Source organism: Vigna angularis, chromosome 1 (genome assembly GCF_016808095.1).
Source record: "Vigna angularis cultivar LongXiaoDou No.4 chromosome 1, ASM1680809v1, whole genome shotgun sequence".
In the NCBI taxonomy this organism is placed as follows: domain Eukaryota; kingdom Viridiplantae; phylum Streptophyta; class Magnoliopsida; order Fabales; family Fabaceae; genus Vigna; species Vigna angularis.
The window spans coordinates 51,538,009-51,544,008 of record NC_068970.1 but is presented as its reverse complement, the minus strand read 5'-3'; positions in this window follow the sequence as shown (position 1 = coordinate 51,544,008).

Genomic DNA, 6,000 nt, shown 5'->3' with positions numbered 1-6,000 from the left:
GTTTCTATTCTTTCCTGAGAACGTTACGTTCTCTGTATCTCTTCAGAAACTTAATGTGTAAAACAGAAGTAAAACTTTTTCCTCTTTTATGATATTTTAATTAACTTTAATAAAATACCAAAATGCCCTTTTAGAGTGAGAAGAGAGGGATTAACTTTAATAACTCTAAAATAATCCCAATAACTTTAATACTTTAATATTCTAATAATCATCACATTAGAATCCTTACATTAAAGTTATACTTTAAATTACATGAACCAATGTAAATTATTAATATAATTTAACATTCTCCCACTTGGTTCATGTGATGACTTGAAGATCTAAAATAAACTTTAAGTGCGCACCATTCATTAGAATTATCAAGTCATCATCCTTATATGAATTGAAATAATCGGATCATGGCGGGCAAAAGTCATGATCGACAAGATTCCTTCCATGTATCACATAATCAAAACAACTCAACATAACTTTAATCAATCTTATAACTTTCATGTCTCTAAAGGAGACCTATCATGTCACCACAATCAATAATACATGTATATAATTTAATGTGGATAACAATAGAATAAAGAGAAACATAACTTTAATTGAATTCACAAGTGTCATGACAGTACAAGCATATAACTATACATATCTATATAGATAGATAACAACATCATGTTAACCTTGACTTATCCATAATGCCCATACTTTCAACATGGCCAATAAAAGTTTTGGGCGGTAGTCCTTTAGTTAACGGATCTGCTATCATCAAATCCGTACCAATATGCTCAATCAACACTCTATGTTTCTGCACTTCTTCTTTGACTGACAAGTACTTCAAATCCATGTGTTTAGCACCCTTTGAGTACTTATCATTTTTAGAGAAGAAGACGGCTGCGGAATTATCACAATAAATCCTTATCGGCCTAGCTATACTGTCAATAATGCCAAGCCTCGATACAAAGTTCCGCAACCACAAAGCATGAACTGTGGCCTCAAAGCATGCCACGAATTCAGCCTCCATGGTGGAAGTAGCAATGACTGATTGTTTTGCACTTTTCCAAGAAATTGCTCCTCCAGCCAAAAGATAGACATACCCAAATGTGGATTTTCTTGAATCCACACACCCAGCATAGTCTGAATCCGAATAGCCAATCACTTCGAGATGATCTGACTTTCTATAAGTGAGCATGTATTCTTTGGTACCTTGTAAGTACCTAAGAACTTTCTTTGCAGCTTTCCAGTGATCCATTCCGGGATTACTTTGATATCGGCCTAACATTCCAACAGCAAAACTGATATCTGGCCGAGTACAAGTTTGAGCATACATCAAACTCCCAACCACTGACGCATAAGGAATAGACTCCATGGCCTTTCGTTCCAAATCATTCTTGGGACATTGCATTTGACTAAACTTGTCTCCTTTCTGAATTGGAACTATTCCAGGAGAACATTTTTCCATTCTGAATCTCTCTAACACTTTATTAATATAGCCTTTTTGAGACAAACTTAACAATCCTTGTGATCTATCACGGAATATTTCTATTCCTATCACATAAGATGCCTCATTCATATCTTTCATTTCAAAGTTGTTAGAGAGAAACTTCTTTACATCATGTAACATACCAATATCATTAGTAGCAAGAAGAATGTCATCAACATATAGAACCAATATTACAAACTTACTCCCACTGATCTTCATATATATACACCGGTCAACGGTGTTCTCTACAAAACCATATGAAGTTATGATATCATTAAATTTTAGATACCATTGACGGGAAGCTTGTTTTAGTCCATATATTGATTTCTTTAATTTACACACTAGATCTTCTTTTCCTGTTATGGTGAAACCTTCTGGTTGGTCCATATAAACTTCCTCTTCTAAGTCACCATTCAGAAAGGCGGTCTTTACATCCATTTGGTGAAGCTCTAAATCATAATGAGCCACCAAAGCCAAAACAATTCTCAAAGAGTCCTTCTTAGAAACAGGAGAGAAGGTCTCTTTGTAGTCAATGCCTTCCTTTTGAGTGAAACCTTTGGCGACTAATCTAGCTTTATACCTTTCAATATTGCCTTTTGAGTCATGTTTAGTCTTAAAGACCCATTTACAACCGACTCTTTTTGAACCCTTAGGCAATTCAACTAGATCCCATACTTTATTGTCATCCATTGATTTCAACTCTTCTTTCATAGCATTCAACCAATTCTCTGAATTATTACTTTCCATGGCTTGTCTGAAAGAGACTGGATCCTCATCAATGCTTAAGTCACATTCATGTTCAACAGAGTAAACCACATAATCATTCGAAATAGCAGGTCTTTTCTCCCTTACAGACCTTCTTAATGCTGCTTCTTGTGGTTCCTCTATCAATTGCTCATTTATGACTTGCTCATTGTCAACTGGCTCAACATTTATATGTTCATTTTGTGGGATTGGAACATTAATTTGTTGTCTCTGCTTGTTGTGTGACTGTGATACAACAAGAGGGATAACAACTTCAGAAGAGACATTAGATGTAGAAACACTATCAGTATGCTCTTGAATGTCCACTATTCGTGATTCCTCACTCCCACTAAATTGACCATTTTCAATGAACCGAGCATTTTCAGACTCAACTATTCTTGTACTATGGTTAGGGCAATAAAATCTATATCCCTTTGACTTTTCAGGATAACCGATGAAGTAACCGCTAATGGTTCTTGCATCAAGCTTCTTTTCATGTGGATTATATAACCTTACCTCTGCCTGACAACCCCAAACATGAAGATGTCTCAAACTGGGTTTCCTTCCAGTCCATAGTTCATAAGGAGTTTTAGAAACTGCTTTGCTAGGAACCCTGTTAACCAGATATACAGCAGTCTTTAATGAATACATCCACAAAGATAAAGGGATATTACTTTGACTTAACATACTCCTAACCATATCCATAAGAGTACGATTTCGTCTTTCTGCTACACCATTTTGTTGTGGTGTACCGGGCATTGTATACTGTGCACATATACCCCGACTTTCAAGAAACTTTGCAAATGGACCTGGACATTGTCCACTCTCATCAGTTTTACCATAATATTCACCACCTCTATCAGATCTCACCACTTTTACTTTTCTATCTAATTGTCTTTCCACCTCATTTATGAACACCTCAAGGGCATTCACTGATTGAGATTTTTCATGCAATAGATATATATAACAATAACGTGAGAAATCATCAATAAAGGAGATAAAATATTTTTCACCATTCCAAGATTTAATGTCAAAAGGACCACAAATATCAGTGTGTATTAACTCAAGAAGTTGACTGCTTCTTGTGGCGGGATTCTTTGATATGTGTTTTGTTTGTTTACCCTTAATACAATCAATACATACATCCCAGTCATCAAAATCCAATTGAGGTAAAATTTCATTTTTTACTAACCTCAACATCCTTTCTTTGGATATGTGACCCAATCTTTTATGCCATAAGAAAGCAGAACATTCCTTTCCTGCACTAGAATTTCTATCAACAACATGTTCAACATTAAACAGGGATTCAGAAAAATTAACATCAAGATTTAAACGATATAAACCATCCAATAATGTACCAGAACCATAATAGTACGAAAGTTTATACAAATGAAAGATACCATTTTCAATCCTAAGGTTAAAACCTAAACAATCCAACTTTGCAACAGAAATCAAATTCCTAGCACAACCAGGAACATAGAGACACTTTTCAAGATTCAGACAATAGCCAGTGTCTAGAATCAATCTATAAGTCCCAATTCCTTCTATTCGTGCCTTCATTCTGTTCCCCATATATAAATACTTTTCAGTTCCTTTTATGGGCTGGATTGAAAGGAATCCCTGCATAATATTAGAAACATGAGTAGTAGCTCCAGAATCCAACCACCAGGTATTATTAGGCACTTCAACTATATTTGCTCCAAAACTTACAGAAACATAAAAAGTACCTTTCTTTTCGAACCAAGATTTTCTTTTCGGACAATCTTTCTTGAAGTGACCTACTTTCTTGCAAAAGAAACATTTCTGGTCCTTCTGGATACCGCCCTTATTCACTTTCATTGGGGCTTTGTCCTTCTTGTTCTTCTTTCCTGATTTACCTTTAGTGAAGCTAACACCTTCATGAGTTGTGAGATGGATAGAATGATCTCTCATTTTCTTTAATCTCCCTTCCTCTTGTACCAACATGGCTTTGATTTCTTGGAAGTTCCACTTATCCTTAATAGTGTTATAATTCACTTGGAACTGGCCAAATTCAGGAGGAAGAGAGTTCATGATGAACTGTACTAGAAAAGACTCATTCACCTCCATTCCCATTGACTTCAATCTTGCTGCTATATTAGCCATTCCAGTTACATGTTCATGTATGGGCTGTGACCAGTCAAACTTTTTGGTAGTCAGCTCACTCATAAGAGTTCCTACAATAGACTTGTCAGTTATGTCTGATTGTGAATACTCCTTGATCATTTTCATGAATTCCTTTGCGTTTTCCGTTTTGGGCATGGAAGGCTTTACGTTCTCTGCCATAGACATGCGCATCAAGTTTAATGACAACCTGTTAGACCTATGCCAAGCCTCATAAAGAGACTTTTCATCACTTGTACTGGTCTCTGTAATGGCTGCAGGCATTTCATCCATCATAATAGCCATATCCAGGCCTAGAACACCCAGTTGGAACTGGATTTGTTCTGACCAATCGGCATAATTGAGTCCATTAAACTTAACGACATTGTTGCTCAAACCTGCTAAATTCATGTAAGCTGGAAATAATACAGAAGCTCATACATTAATGCTTTGATAAAATTAATGGATTCAAACAAATTACTACACTAGTCATACATTCAAGTTCACCTTTGGGTGACACTTAAACTGATAGGTAGTCAATAAAGTCATTCATTTAAGTTCACCTTTGGGTGATTCTTAAACTGACAAATTTCATATATATACTTTAATAAACAATCACTCATACTTAAGACTATATGTATGCTATCTTTGGATATACAAACATATACTAAGTACATGAAATGTTTCACTTTAATGTCATCAATTATAAACCATGGTTCACCTTTGGGTAATCCATAACATCCTTACATCAATGACTAATTACTCTCCGAAATTCAACATAATTGAATTTCCTTCTTCCAAAACATATAATTCATAAAACAAAATTATATCATGCATGTCAGTAAATGTACTTTTCAAATTAAAAGTATTTGAAACTTTAAACTTTTAATTTACAATTAATTTGCATTCAATGCATAACAATGTTAAAATCACATCAATGTGATAATCAAATAACTTGCTGCTTCCATAATGAAATTCACGTGCAACAGTAAAGTTGCTTCCAAATAGAATTCCACAATACAATCAAATCACGTGCAATACTTTAATGGAAGTATAAAAATAAATAAAATTGGCTTTCAGGGTGCGAATTCAAATGCTTGCAGATTTCATAATTCACGTATAGTGAATTCAATTCACTTCCATCAAAATTTTTAACTTCTCGGCATAAAGCCATTTTTAAAGTTGCACGGATCGAATTCACTGACAATCAAATTAAAAAGTTACGGCTTCCGAGATTCACACATTACATTACAGTAAATTTAATTTTCATGCCAACAAATATAAAATCCCTAAATTTTATAATTCAAAAATTAGGGTTTTAAAATTTGGGAATATTACCATTCAAGGAGAATCATAAAATTCAGAACCTGGCTCTGATACCACTTGTAAGCAAATCTTTAATTTTCAATTAAATGAAAACAACACACAGGATCTTGAATTTTCATGATACTCACAATTCCCACAATACACAGTAAAAGAGAACTAACCTGGATCCATTGTGCACTTCTTCCTGTCTTTTCGTGTCAAATGTTCTCTCTCCTCTTACTCCTCTTTAATGCCTTCTCGATGATATTTCTATTCTTTCCTGAGAACGTTACGTTCTCTGTATCTCTTCAGAAACTTAATGTGTAAAACAGAAGTAAAACTTTTTCCTCTTTTATGATATTTTA